Raw genomic sequence first — 16,486 nt, forward strand, 5'->3', positions numbered from 1 at the left:
AGGCACTCTTATCTTGCAGCACAGCCAACTCTTGTATTTTATGAGACATCTCCAAAGGCTACCTTGCAATAAGAAGTGCCGCCTGGATAAGGATCCGCCATTGTCTGGTACTGGATAACTGAATAGTAACAGCACATTGATGGGGTCATCACTCTGCTCTCTTCTTCTTTTGGGGGCTCTCAGTGCTAGCAATACAGAACTATGTAGTTTTACATGCTGCCTGGCTGACAGCGCTGTCCTCCATTCTCTCTGCCAGTGTTGTGCCTCAGAAATTTACAAGAGACTTGGCGTCAAGACAAATTCATATACTTATACAAGTTCTATGAAAAAATATTTTTTTTTTTTATTAAAGTAATTTTTGTTATTTTAGTGAATATACAACTGCATTAAATCAAAGCTTTTTATATCTGCCTGAGGTTGAGTTTTAAATTAGAAGTCACACTTATAATGGAAGTTACCATGGTACCCCACATACTTTATGCCAAGATGTACAGTTATAAACATGATAATAATGTGATGACACATAAACTGTGTAAACGAGAAGATACCCTGAGAAATGTGTTTTTCCCATTTCATCCAAGTCTTTTGAATATATTAAAAATTGCAACATGGTAAACTCAGCTAATGAAGCAACCTAACTAAAGCATGGAAAACTGCAATTTTTTTTTGAACAAACCATTAAAGTCACATGCTGTGCTAGGACAAGGGGTGGGCAGAAGTGGCACATGCCCTGCATGCACTGGCATTATGGGAAGAGGGGTTGCTGAGGGTATCCGGAGAGTGAGGGCAGATTGCCCTTCTTCCTGCCTTCCCCTTATCATGTGACATAGAGTATTCCATGACCAGGGAAGGGGAAGAAGACAAAGCAGCCTTCATTCCTGGATAGGTGCTGCTGAACACAGTACATGTAAATGCAAAGAGGGTGGTGGTGGGGGGGAGTTAGCCCCAGAGCTTCCCTTTCCCGCTATTAACCTCCTAGATCCCAGGCTCATTGACATTTGTGGTTGGGGGGATGATAAGACATGTTGTTGAGCTGTGTTTTTTACTGCCCCAAATGCTCCCCTTTAACCCGTTGCCACCCACGTGACACACATGCAAAAGGTTGGGTTTTAATGCCCACACACCACACATATGCATCCCTGGATGGCCGATGTCTCTGTGCCGAGAATGAAGTTACTGTGTATTCCCAGCACAGAGACTGAGCTGTTAAAGCCCCTGCTAATGATCAAAAATGGATGGAACCAGCTCCCAATCATGTGACCACTGTGACTGCCAATCACAGTAGTCACTTGATCAACCAAACTTTCCTGCTCCTGGCATTCAGAACTTTTAAAGAGATGCCTAGGTGGGCAGGGAACAGTTAAGCTGCAAATGCAGCGGACAGGAGTGTAAACATGCCATGGCAAGCATTAATCTTCTTGTTGTGTTTGACAAGCAGAATCACCTGCCAAACTCTACCCATTCAACTCAATGTGGCCATGTGGCAACCATCTGCAGTGTATGCAGTTGCAAGCAATGGTGTGGGCTTTTAGGGGATTAAAACAGACAGTGAGTAGGTTACATGACGCCTCCTCACCTCCTGTCAAACACCCTTTGAAATGCAATGCACCATGCATCGCTCTTCATAGGGATAACAATAGTGTTACCTGGCCCTCAGAGCCACACAGGGCTCCTTCCTTTAATGCACCAAACAGAGCCCCCACCCTTCCAGTTCTCCTTCCCTTTTATACCATTGACCGATCATTCCTCCTGATACCTCCTACACAGGGACATTTTTCCTTTCATGTGACACCACCAACATAGGCTCTTCTTTTCCAGTGACACCAGAGATGCAGGGTCTTTTTTCTTCCTTTTTAGTGACACCAATGGCCTAGGCGTATCTTTTCTTTTTAGTGACACCACTCATGCAGGGGCATTTCTTCCTTCCAGTAACAACACCAATATGGGCATTTTTTCTTCACACTGTTGCTGGGGCAATTTTTTCTATATCTCCATTAGCCCCAAATCTTACTGCAGGATAAAAGGTGTACTGCTATCAAACTCAAATGTAACATATGTTTTGGTGCAGCGTGCCTATACAGCAATATTAACCCCACCTGACCCCTACTCCACCACCCAGGGGCGTGCAATTTGGCATCTTCCCTCTGGGCACTGGATGAGCTTGTCCTGCCACTGGTTACATGCCCTACCTATAGGTACATTGGAAGCAAAGGTTTTTGTTGTACAGTATTTAGGGATATGGTAATAGGAAAGTTTCAGTGCTTTCTGATCAGGAACACAGATGCCAACACTGAATTTCTTCTGACCCCACTGGTTTCATGTATACTCCAGATTAGTAATCCAGAAAGTTCTAAAGCTAGAGGAGCCCAATGTCTATCGGGTAATTAGGAATGTCACAAGATTGTCAATAATGGCAACATTCATATTTGTTTCAGCACAGGTTTGTTTTATAAGATTAAAGTATTATTTTTACTTTACTTTTAACCAGAAGATGACCACATTTAGATGAAATATGTCAATTTATACTTTTAGGTTATAAATTATAAAAACTCTTGTCTGGCATTAGTCATTTTGACAGACTTAACGTATTTAACTTTTTTTTTTTTGACCTAATGTTGATGTACCTGTAGAGTTTTATTTTGTCAGCTGAAGATAGGACTTTAAGTACTGCAGGCTCAAGGGACTTAAGCAAACACAAAATCTGGGAATTCAGTAGAGCCAGGACACTTCTAGAGTGTTTAGCTGTGGTATTAGCAGTGGGAAAAGGGAGCCTTTTCTGTCTTTCAGTCTATATAGTAGTGACTTTCATCTGGTAGAGTGTACTACTACTTTGTGATTAACAAGTAAATAAGATACAATATATCCTTCATAAAGTTTAAAAGATTCCATTTTGAAGCTAAACTCTGGGGAAAATGTAAAACCTTGCAGGGTTAAATCTTATTGTTGTCTTGGTTAGGATGTTAAATATACCAACAAAATATAACTAAAGGCAAAACTTTTTTTTGTTTTTAGCTTTGGATAGAGTGAAGAGGGAATACCTGTCAGTTTTTATTGCTGTCTGTGCCCCAGTTAAGGAGATTCACCCTCTCTATTTGCCCTGTTATTCAAGTGATAGTAAAGAAAACCACAAATGTTGGTTTATCTCCCAAAAAAATAGAGGGGAGCTCTTCCAATGGAGACACTAGTTCTGGGGATCCCCAAAGGATTCCTTCAATTAGGAGGAATTTCTTCTCACTTCTTGTTTGGCTATGGGACAGGAAGTGAAGGGACAGGAATGGTGAAAAATTTAATTTGACAGGGGTTCTAACCTTCCCTTGCTCCCTTGGAAAAAAAGTTTTTCCAATAGTGCTAATTTAAGGCTGCTTTCACACTGGGGCGGTAATGGTAAAGCGCCGCTAGTTTGAGCAGCACTTTACCGCTGCCATAGCTGCTAGCAGGGCGCTTTTAACCCCTGCTAGTGGCCGAATAAAGGGTTAAAAGCACCCGTGTTGTGGCGCTGCCGACACGCTTTGCAGGCGCTTCGGCAGTGCTGTCCATTCATTCCAATGGGCAGGGGCGGTGGAGGAGCGGTGTATTCAACGCTCTCGCACTGCCCCAAAGTGCATTGCTCCACCGTGAAAGCACTCAGACTTTCAAATTGGAGTGGCTTGAGAGGCGCTTTACAGGCGCTATTTTTACTGCAAAAACGCCTGTAAAGTGGCTCAGTGTGAAAGGAGTCTAAATGCTTTTGTTATATTTGTTTGATGGGTGCATAGAAATAAATGTTCATCCTACAAGAAACCCTTGTTGTTCTGTTATTAGTTACAATGTTAGCTCTACGTGCATTACAGAACACCTCCATGGAGATTTTATATATATATATATATATATATATATATATATATATACTGTGTATATACATATACTGCTGCAAATTGCTGCAGCTACTAATGATCTTCCAATTTTTAAGCCATAAACTTACAACCTGGAGAGTGCAAAATCTGGTGGAGCTCTGCATAGAAACCAATCAGCTTCCAGTTTTTTTTCCTCAAAGCTTAATTGAACAAGCTGAAGTTAGTAGCTGATTGGCTACCTTGCACAGCTGCACCCGATTTTGCATTCTCCAGTTTTGGTAAATCAATCCTATAACACATCATGGGAAACTTGAGACGGTACCAGCCTCCACCCATAAAGTTCTTGACACATGATGGAAAACTTGAGACTTTTCCTTTTTATGCATTGCCACACAAATTATGTAATTTAATCCCTCTTTATCTATTTCACTATATAATGTGTCAAATGCTTTTCAATTTCTTTCATAAAAAACATTTGAAGTGAAATGATCTGATGTATTAGGACAGTTTGGTGTGAGCTTTTTTTCCTGCATGTGATCACTCCCTATATAATGATTCCGTTAAACAATGAGAAGGATTAGTTATATCTAGAATAATGCACTTGGGATGGTTCTGGGGAAGCACTCTGCATGCCCTATAACATGACAATGTAATACAGTCAGATAATTTGATTTGTCTGTTTTTTTGATTCTGCATCTACCCTATACATTTCAGTGGAATTTTGTTGTTAATTTTCATGCTGGCTTTTTACAATGTGTATATCACAGCTCTCTGCAGAGATTTTAGATGGATCACTACCAGTATGTGACGAAGTAAAAGCTCTTTCAGTTTTCTAAATATAGCTTCAGATGACTGCTCGCTGCGGCTTGTTACCGTGTTAATTGATTGGTAACCCATGAGGCTTACAATAATCCTCCTCATTACCATACAGTCATTAAGTCAGTCACATATCTCAGTGGGGGACATTTTGCAGGCAGAACATTTAGACTGTGGTTACATTAATCCAATAACTGTTAATATTCAGGTGATGTTAGTTGTCTGCCTATAGCAAATAAACACAACAGGGAACATGGGTAGGTAATAATAAATAACCCAACACAGCTCAATAGGTTGGAGACGAAAAAATGCAAAAAATTGAATTGTCAACAGTAAAAAAAAGAGGGGTGATGCCCAAGACAAACAGCTAAGTTTGTCATTAATTATGTCACTTGAATACCTTTCATTTGATTGCTTGCTGTAGAGTAGAATATCAGTTTGGCTCAGAAATAAAATTCAGCGCTGGGGAGTTGTGTATGTTCTATTCTTTTGTCTCAGCAAAAGACTGGGAAAGGTGTTATTCTATACAAGCTCATGGTGTAGTCATTTTAAACAGTTTTATCAGGTTAAAGAAAAAAAAATAACGCTCACAAAATAACTTAAAACACAACAGCTTGTTTTTATTTATTTTTTTTTTATACTTGTTTTAACATCATGTACACATTCAAAAAAAAAAAAAACAAGTAAAAGAAACAAACAAACATAAACATTTGTCTTCAACATGCGTAAGAGTTGGATCATCTACATGGTATTCTAGGGAGGAGCTCACTGCCAGGCTTGTTTCTAGGGGTATTAACCACTTACGGACCGCCGCACACCCATATACATACTGTATACACATATGTCAGCGCACAGGACTTAAAATTACAAGATGCTGGGGATAATAATAATGAAACAAAATGTGGTGAATATATATAGATTAGTACAACTAAAAGGAAAGATGCTAGGGGTAATAATAGTGATACTAATAAATTAAATCAGAAAATGTCCATGACAAGATAGTCTATGTAGCTTGGATGGCTATAGCATCTCTGTAGTGTAACCAGTGCTGAGGGCAAGGCTTTTCATGTAAGCGAAGCCAGCTCTATTGTTAGAAACAGGAGAAAAACACAAGAGAAAAGCGCCTCTGAGTGCAGGTATTTAATGGGTACAAATTACATGTAATCCACACTTACATCAAGGTAAGGGATGATAAGCTTTGAGGAGGGAAGACTCCTGGATCAGTACATAGTCGCCATAGCGTGGATCGGTTGTCAGATTATTTGATTGGGGCAGCCGCGGTCCCTCGCAAGGATCTTGAAGATCCTTAAGATCTTCATCGAGTTCAGCTGGCCGGCTTCCTTGCGAGGGACCGTGGCTGCCCTGATCAATTACTCTGACTGCCAATTCACGCTATGGCCGCTATGTACTGATCCAGGAGTGTTCCCTCCCCGAAGCTTGTCATCTCTTACCTCGATGTAAGTGTGGATTACATGTTATTTGTACCCATTAAATACCTGCACTCAGAGGTGCTTTTCTCTTGTGTTTTTCTCCTTTTTGCACACCGATATACTTCCTAACTTTGAAGAGGAGTATTGTTGTTATAGCAGCAGCTAGCTGCCATAACCCTGGTATTCTCTTCTTCGGCCGGTGGTCCGCTTTCCGACAATAGTGGTCTCTGCAGTGAATTCGCCGCAATATCACTTTTATTGCCCCCCTCCCACCTCGCTCCAGTGTCCTCCGCCACTTACTGGAGCCACCGGCAGCGGCGGAGGTGATCAGATCTTCTCCCTTGCTGGGCATGGAGACGAGTGAGGGGAAGATGGCCCCCGCCCGTCTCCATACCATTGCAGGGCAGAAGCAATGTCAAAACATCACTTCCGCCTATAGCTCTTAAAGGGCCATTTAAAAAAAAAAATTTTTAATCATATTTTTTTTTATTGCATTTTAGTGTAAATATGAGATTTGAGGTCTTTTTGCCCCCAGATCTCATATTTAAGAGGTCCTGTCATGTTTAAATTCCTTGTAATAGGAATAAAAGTGACACAATTTTTTTTTAAGAACAGTGTAAAAATAAAAAAATAAAAGGTAAAATAAATAAGAAAGAAAAAAGAATTTAAACACGCCCTGTTCCGCCGAGCTTGCATGCAGAAGCGAACGCATACATGAGTAGCACCCGCATATGAAAACGGTGTTCAAACCACACATGTGAGGTATCCCTGCGATCAGTAGAGTGAGAGGAATAATTCTAGCCCTAGACCTCCTCTGTAACTCAAAACATGCAACCTGTAGAATTTTTTAAACGCCGCCTATGGAGATTTTTAAGGGTAAAAGTTTGTCGCCATTCCACGAGCGGGCGTAACATTATCTTTCACAATATATAAAAAAAATTGGGCTAACTTTACTGTTGTCTTATTTTTTAATTCAAAAAAGTGTATTTTTTCCCAAAAAGTGCGCTTGTAAGACCGCTGCGCAAATACGGTGTGACAAAAAGTATTGCAACTACCACCATTTTATTCTCTAGGGTGTTAGAAAAAAAATGTATAATGTATGGGGGTTCTAAGTAATTTTCTAAACAACAAATCTCAAAAAGAGGCTTGGTCCTTAAGTGGTTAAAATAAAAAATAGGAGCTCTAAGAGATGACAAAAATAAACCAATTCCCAGATAAATATTCTGTACTCAAAAGAGCAAAAGAGATGCCTTTAGTAAGCAGAGAGTAATGACTGGCAGTCACTGCTCCCTGTTCTGCCCCTCCCGCACTTATTGGAGCACTGGGATGTGGAGGGGGCGGGAGTGACTGACTCAGGCTTCTCAGCAAAGTCCACAAGGAGGCTGAGCCAGGTGAAGGTTAGACATCTAGTTGGATCCCAACAGATCCCTGCAGAGCCTGGACCAGCTCTGTGATATCTGAATATGGGTCACAGAAGTGCAAAAATAAGTATGAGAAGTATGACCAAAAAAGCTTTGTGCATACTTTTCTTTTTAATGTATGGTGTGCTGTAACATATAAAATATTTGGTGCAGGAATTCTATGTGACCTAAAAAATATTTCTAGGGATCCTCTGGTTAAAAACTTAATAGGGGTGTTATAAATACTGTGATAAATACTGTTATAAGCACTGTACTGTACCTTTACTACTAAAGGTACCAATGTACTGTATATAGTCAGGCAACATAGCGGGTTTGCATTACTAAAGTCAAAGTGATTGTTCACTTTGCAAGGGAATTTTCATTTAGCTTAGAGAATGCAGTGAATTTTCACTTTGCAAAGAATACCCTATTGCACACAATAAAAAAAATGTTTTTAAAAGTTGTTGTTTTTTTCTGCTTGCACGCGGTTGGATGATGAAAGTTAGCAAAGCTTGACCTCATTAACTTAAATGATAAGCTCTCCTTTGGAACATGTTATACGTTCTACACATTTTTAGGAAGATGTTCCAGCATCTGCACCCTCCCCACCCCATATCCCCTCCTTGACAGCGGTCAAGGAATCTTCTTCGCACCCCCTGTTACCATTTGAAAACAGTGCAGGTGTGCGGCCTCCACCCACAAGCCCACATAATTCAATTCCAGTTTCCTGTGAATGAATGCCTACAAATACTGTGACTGACGGCTTCTCAATGAACGGGCATCATTGAGTGTCCTTATGGTTCAATGGTCTTCCTGCTCTCATGTAACTGCCTACCCGTATCAGACGTATGGACAGATAGCTATCCTGAGAGTCTGCAGGAGCCAGGCATTGCAACCGTAATCTGATGACCGTGGGTGATATGTTCTGCAGGCTCCTTAGAAAAAAAAATCACTCTTTTTTCACCTGCAAAAAAGTGCATTTATTTATTTATTTTTTATTCAAAGATGAACTTAGCTCTTAAGTTAAAGTTAAATGGAGCTTAAAAAAGTCTAAGTGGAACTAAAGTCTTAATTAAAAAAAAAAAAACTGTGAGCGTGCAGGCCATTCATTGCAGAATAGACATGCAATAAACTTACCTGCTTGCTTGCAGTTTTCTGCAGAATGTACACTGAGCTGTCCAAGTGCAGCTCAGTTTACATTCCAACTCAGTGCTTAGGATGACTGTGACCCAACACATGCACAGAAGTGACATTATCCTGCACCCACCAATCAAGATAGGTGAGGACTGGCATCCAGAAGAAGCCAAAGAAAAGGTACCAGTGAGGCACCTTGGACCATTGAAGCAGAGGTTAGTATTTAAGGAAAAGTTCCCTTGCAAAGTGAACAGCCTATTTGCCTATAGTAAATGAGCAGTGGATCGTTGATCAAGTTTGTTAGGATCCTGTACACTGTGGAGATAGGAAAATACACACTACAATGCAACCACTTTTTTTTTTTAATAAATCCTATTTTTATTAGTTAGAAAACATAATATTTTAACAAGACAGAAAATCCTACCCCCTCCCCTCCATAAACACACTTTTTCCTAGACCCTAAAACACCTCCTTAGTTAGACAGAAACCCATACGCTAATCCCATCATAAAATGTTTCACACAATCTGAATCTTTCTTAGACACCTCGGCTTAACCAGAACATACCTAATATTTCTATAACAGCTATTATATTGACTCGGATTTACTAACCCACAAGTCCTACCAAAATCCAAGAAACCCAATAGGTTTCAATCCCCTTTGATACAAGGTTCCCTCCCTTCAGTGTAATGATAATTGACATCTTGATGCTCCAAAGCCTATAGGTCTAGCCATTAATATACCCTGTCAACTGCCATCTGATTTGTATTATGTGTTTCTGTTTTACTCTTGGTTTGCTTGTACTCTTTTACTTCTAATAAAAACCTTATAAAGTTAAAAAAAAGAAAATCCTAGCAGGAATGTAATGGTAATTATTGACGCGACAGGTATGATACAAACTGTAAACGGGATTGAATTGGGTGAATTGATTTTAAATAAAAAACGCCTTATACAAAACATGCTTTCTGAAAAGAAATATCATTAGTATAGCCTGTGACAGCTGCCTATTTACACTTTTTAACTACTATTTGGGAGTTTAAACTTTCTTGTTTATTTCCCAGTGAAACAAATGTAAATTAAAAATGTTAGTGGGGTATTCGTGGAGAGCAATTTCTTCCATGCTGAGTCGAATCTCTGTCATTACAGAGAGTAAAAGCCATTGACTGGGTAAAATGACTGTGCTGTCTATCAGAGGTCATTATATTCAGACATGCAGCTTTCATTGAAGTAAACATCAGCTCCTGATTACTTTTCCACTTGGACAGTTTCTGGAGTCTTGACAATAAAACCATAAACTCAGGGTCATTAATAAGTTATTCATTTAAAGCTTCATTTCTAAAAGCATTATTGAACGCCAGGAAATGCCTAACCCAAATATCCATTATATGCAATAAATGACATTTTTTATCATTTGTTTTTAAGTGTGTACAAAGTATATGTTGTACAGAAAATACAAAACAAAGATAAAACTCATTTTAGAACAATGCAATTGTGCAGCAGTAACTAGCAAAACTGAAATGTGGAATTTACTTGTTAATACTCTACATAATAAATGCCATCACTATCATCTAGCATATACTATAACATTTAATTTTCAGATAGGATTTACCTTGAATATGTTAATTTATAGAAAACTAAATTTTGCAAACCGTATCAAAAATAATTTGCCCTATTTAGATACATACAAGGCTCTGTGTTTGTATTAAGGTTTATGATGACCACTTTTTTAAAGGGGCCTATTATCACTTAATAATTTGATGACTGCAATCTGTATATCAATGCTCTCAAGCAAAGTTCCCCATGCTGAGGGATGTTACCTGTGTTGCCACTATGCATGCAGTGTAAATTCACAGAGCATGCTGTCACTGAAAGCTGCAGATCCTAGACTAGCAATTGGCAGCCGGTCAGCATGGTTCCTGAACATGTAGTCACTATAACAGCCAATAATGGAAATCACCTGCAAACTTGTGGTTTGTTTGCAAACAACCTCTCTAACCTACTGTTGGCACTCAAGTACAATTATAGAAATAGTTACAGTTTAAATGATAATAATTATTATTATTAGTAGTAGCAGTATTTTACAAAATAATAACAATAATAATAATAATTATTATTATACAGGAATTATATAGTACCAACAGTTTGTGCAGCGCTTTACAATATAAATGGAGACAGTACAGTTACAATACAATAAAGTACAAGAGGGTTAAGAGGGCATTGCTTGAAAGAGCTTGAAATCTAATTGGGTAGGGCAAGTAGTACAAAAGCTTATAACTTGGGGGGGAAGGGGGGGGTGCGAGCTGGTGGAGGTGATGCGAGTTAGTTGGAGGCATGATAGGCTTCCCTGAAGAGATGAGTTTTCAGGGATTGCCTAAAGGCAGCCAAAGTAGGGGATAGCCGGACAGTTTGAGGTAGAGAGTTTGAGAGGATATGATGGGCTCTGGAGAAGTCCTAAAGGTGAGCATGGGAGGAGGAGACAAGGGAGCTTGAGAGCAGGGGGTCTTGAGAGGAGCTGAGAGGACAGTTTGTGTGATATTTGGAGACAAGATTGGTGATGTAGCTCGGGGCAGAGTTATGAATGGCTTTGTATGTTGTTGTTAGTATTCTGAATTCAATTTGCTGAGCAATTGGAAGCCAGGGGAGGGATTGGCAGAGAGGCGATGGCAGACACTGAGTGGTTTGCGAGGTAGATGAGTCTGGCAACAGCATTCATGATAGACTGAAGAGCAGAGGTAGGGAGTAATAATAATATTATGTGATTTAAGAAGAGTAAAAATTCTAAAACAGTGGTGGGTAAAATAACAAAAAAATGCACATGTTCTCATTTTTGTCTATTGTTCAGCTTATAATAACGATAATAACCAAATTGTTTAATAATTGTGTACCAAAAAAATACAAAAATAAATGTTCTAAGAAAAAAAAAAAAAATGATTTAGGTATAAAAACGGTTCACAGACTTATTGGCAGGTCAGTTGATGCACACTGAAGCTATTAAATATGATCTTGACATCTAGGCTTCATGATGACCTCCATTTAAAGAAGGGTTAGGAACACTCTAGACCACCTTATGACGACCTCCATATTATCTTTATTACTACTACATTCAGGTTTACTGCAGACCTTCATTATGACTAGAAGACCAAGATTCTCTGGGGTTGATTTATTAAAAACAAGTAGACTGCAGTGGAATTTTCCCCAGAGCTTTGTGAATGTGGTAAAATTTCACTCTACAAGGAAAATAAAAACAGCATTTTTGCATGCATGTGATAGGATGATGAAGGTCAGCGGCACTTCACCACATTCACTAAGCTCTGGGAAAAATCCATCTGCAAAGTGCAACTTCCGTTGAAAAATGAACAGCCTATTTGCCTTTACTTAATCAACCCCCATCTCTGCAGTGATTGCTATTAATGAAGTTCAGTTCAGTTTGATGATGAACATTTACATAAGTACCAATGCTCTCAATCAGATATCTGCCAATCAACAAAATGCATATAAAAACCAAAACGCAAAATATTAGTGGGAATTTCAAAATGCTTAAGGTTACTTCTGGCTTTTTTTTTGCTTTAAAACGATTGGTAATTTTCGACCTAAGCATCTTAGGTTTGGAAAAAGTAACCCATGAAGTACAAAAAGTTTTTGAGGAAAGATTGAACCTTAAAAGTGGATTTCACATTACCATTAAAAAGAGATTTCCTACTATAGTTAAGATTCAACACAGGATGGAAATATGGACTGATATGTCTTAAACCATTTCTGAGCCTTTTAGTTTATATAGCCTACTTGACTTCAACCAACAGCAAGATTTTTGTTGTGTTTAGTGGTAGTAATGCTGATGAATGATAGTTTGTTTGGCAAACTTTTGCAGCCTTTCAATAACGAATGCTATTTCTTAAATGCTATAATCCATCACAGCAAATCAAATGTCACTCTGCTGAAATTACACCAAGACAGGATGGATTTCTGGTCTCTATTCTCTAAAAGGTAAATGCATTTCAGAATTATCACCCAATTAGCATTCTTTATTGAATTTGTCTGTTCATATGGAGAACAAATGTAGCCTGAGGTCCCTTAAATTCCATGGATGCCTTTTAAACGTAGTGTGACTCTTTTAGTGCCCTCACTCTAGCTTAACTGTACTGCATTTCTTTTGCTGCAAGAGGCATTTTTGCATGTTTTGCACACATGTTTAAAAAATCATTTTAGCTCTAATAGATAAATAGATGGCCAACATGTCAAGCTTTAAAATTGCATGCATCTGCGAGCAGGAGGTCTGGTGCTAAAATGATTGCTCTCATTCCAGCAGCGATATGCAACATGTGTATTACAATATGCGTTTTTGTGCATAGGCAAATATGACGCATGCATTCACGTTTGTACATGTGTAAATGTGGGCTTAGGGGGGCTTCAAAAATGTATTTGGGGAGAATTTTATGCATTTGGGTGTAATTTTTTTTATAATTTTTTTACAATTTTTTTTACTTATTTTTTTTACAAATGGTCCCCGTGTAATGATTTTTTGGTGACAGATTCTCTGACTGGGGTCTAAAAGACCACGGATGTCTCACCTGCCCCTTCAATTAAACAAATACAGTGCATATTGGAAAGTGAAAGAGCGACCTGGAACTAATGTTTTTCAAGTTGCTTAAGTGTCAGCAAGAGGCAGGAGATGAGAATGAACGCAAATCTGCTCACCCCCCCTCTATCCGGTGGCACCCGCCATTCTGGTCAGCAGTCAGCTTGTCAAATATACATACACTCTGAGTGTGTGTAAAACACCCTGCTGTCAGGTCCATACAACATACGGACTTGGCAGAGAAAGGGTACTTTCATTTCTGTTGTCAGAGTTGAGAAGCCCCCACTATATGTTTGTTATGTGTTCCTATTAACACGGTATACCTGATATATATATATATATATATATATATATATATATATATATGAAACAACAAACAACAAAAGGGGGGTTCCCCTAGATGGACTTTCCCGGCACTTGCATACAAGTAGTATATAGTAGGAGAATACAGACTTGTGTAGAGAGTAAAAAAATATATTTTTATTTATTTAAAGAATCTCATATTTTTAAAAGCAAACATTGTGGACATTCTGAACAACAAAAACATATTACATAGTCAACATAGTTCAAATAAGATAATAACCAGTGATATTGTATGTAAGAACTCTTTTCAAGCCCGACGCATTTCGGGGTACAAACTATTTCAATCCTTCTTCAGGGACATAGCAGAAAAGAGGAATTCATCTAAATTGGTTAAAAGAAATTGTGATAGATCAATTGCCATATGGAATTATCAGCAAATATCTACTTTTAGGTTAAATGATCGATTGATCACCTACCTGCAGTGTTTTGTTGGTTACTCTGAGGGAAAAGTTTAAAAACCACATGGAAAAGCAAGACGTGCTAAATGGGATGATGGTTGGGTATGTTTTTGTGGGTACAAATGCTGTTCCTTAGATAATTATCGTTGGGTGTCAATTGACAATGGTTCCCCACAGGGAGGTATGTAGTTTCACCTACCCTTGCCCTTCCTGGACGCGTGCAGGCCAAAGCGGTATACTGGGGCTACAAGAGGTGACCCTATGAATAAAAAAATTCACATAAATTTCATAAATAATAAAGCCTTATTTTGTGTTAACATTGAAAATAGTTAATGGGCGGGCTAATGTATACTGTTTTAATAGTTGCTGCTCTCCTAGTATTGCTGACATCTAAATATGACTATCTTCTGAAACCAGGGCTTGTATACATTGCTGGCCCAATACTAAGCCTGTTGGTGCATACTATTTAAAATCTTTCCACCCCTTTTTGCTATCCATCCAAGGCTATGTACATATGGGGGCAAAATACCATCAATGCCATTATAGTTTTAATAGTCAGTACCAGTCAAATATCTATGAAGATTACATTACTAGCCATTTACAACCCGTATTAAATTTTACATCTCTGTGTAAATTATACAAGTTTTTCTAAAATGATTTTATAATAGCACCTAATAAAATTTCAAACAAACGTTTACTATAATGATATATGCCACAGAATCCCCAGGATGATCAGTAACTGATATAATATTTAACAACTTTTCTCATTAGCCTGCCCATTAACTATTTTCAATGTTAACACAAAATAAGGCTTTATTATTTATGAAATGTATGTGAATTTTTTTATTCATAGGGTCACCTCTTGTAGCCCCAGTATACCGCTTTGGCCTGCACATGTCCGGGAAGGGCAAGGGTAGGTGAAACTACATACCTCCCTGTGGGGAACCATTGTCAACTGACACCCAACGATAATTGCGGTATCTAAGGAACAGCATTTGTACCCACAAAAACATACCCAACCATCATCCCATTTAGCACATCTTGCTTTTCCATGTGGTTTTTAAACTTTTCCCTCAGAGTAACCAACAAAACACTCCAGGTAGGTGATCAATCGATCATTTAACCTAAAAGTAGATATTTGCTGATAATTCCATATGGCAATTGATCTATCACTATTTCTTTTAACCAATTTAGATGAATTCCTCTTTTCTGTTATGCCCCTGAAGAAGGATTGAAATAGTTTGTACCCCGAAATGCGTCGGACTTGAAAAGAGTTCTTACATACAATATCACTGGTTATTATCTTATTTGAACTATGTTGACTATGTAATATGTTTTTGTTGTTCAGAATGTCCACAATGTTTGCTTTTAAAAATATGAGATTCTTTAAATAAATAAAAATATATTTTTTTACTCTCTACACAAGTCTGTATTCTCCTACTATATACTACTTGTATGCAAGTGCCGGGAAAGTCCATCTAGGGCAGTGGTTCTCAACTCCAGTCCTCAGGACCCACCAACAGGCCAGGTTTGCAAGATAGCTGAAATACATCACAGGTGATATCACTTGCTGCTCAGTGATTGCAGTATTCTAGTAATATTGCAGTATTGCAGTATTCTAGTAATATTTAAAATAAAAATATTTAAAATCTGACCTGTTGGTGGGTCCCGAGGACTGGAGTTGAGAACCACTGATCTAGGGGAACCCCCCTTTTGTTGTTTCTTATGCTTTATTGGATGTGGCACGGCCTCTTATAACCTAGGAAAGTTAGTCACTCTTTGTCATGATATATATATATATGGGACGGAAAGTATTCAGACCCCCTTAAATTTTTCACTATTTGTTATATTGCAGCCTAAAATCATTTAAGCTCATTTTTTTCCCTCATTAATGTACACACAGCACCCTATATTGACAGAAAAACACAGAATTGTTGACATTTTTGCAGATTTATTAAAAAAAAAAAAACTGAAATATCACATGGTCCTTAGTATTCAGACCCTTTGCTCAGTATTTAGTAGAAGTACCCTTTTGATCTAATACAGCCATGAGTCTTTTTGGGAAAGATGCAACAAGTTTTTCACACCTGGATTTGGGGATCCTCTGCCATTCCTCCTTGCAGATCCTCTCCAGTTCTGTCAGGTTGGATGGTAAACGTTTTTGGTTCTCTCCAGAGATGCTCAATTGAGTTTAAGTCAGGGCTCTGGCTGGGCCATTCAAGAACAGTCACGGAGTTGTTGTGAAGCCACTCCTTCGTTATTTTAGCTGTGTGCTTAGGGTCATTGTCTTGTTGGAAGGTAAACCTTCGGCCCAGTCTGAGATCCTGAGCACTCTGGAGAAGGTTTTCGTCCAGGATATCCCTGTACTTGACCGCATTCATATTTCCCTCGATTTCAACCAGTCGTCCTTTCCCTGCAGCTGAAAAACATCCCCACAGCATGATGCTGCCACCACCATGCTTCACTGTTGGGACTGTATTGGACAGGTGATGAGCAGTGCCTGGTTTTCTCCACACATACCACTTAGAATTAAGGCCA

General features: G+C 38.7%; 1 protein-coding gene across 2 annotated transcripts in view; it reads left to right on the forward strand.

Moving 5' to 3' along the window:
- NRG3 (neuregulin 3) overlaps positions 1 to 16,486 on the forward strand; it is a 1,498,269-nt gene that overhangs the window by 419,253 nt on the left and 1,062,530 nt on the right. The gene's annotated exons all lie outside the window — the stretch shown is intronic.

The sequence above is a fragment of the Aquarana catesbeiana genome, linkage group LG08, assembly GCF_042186555.1.
Source record: "Aquarana catesbeiana isolate 2022-GZ linkage group LG08, ASM4218655v1, whole genome shotgun sequence".
Classification (NCBI taxonomy): domain Eukaryota; kingdom Metazoa; phylum Chordata; class Amphibia; order Anura; family Ranidae; genus Aquarana; species Aquarana catesbeiana.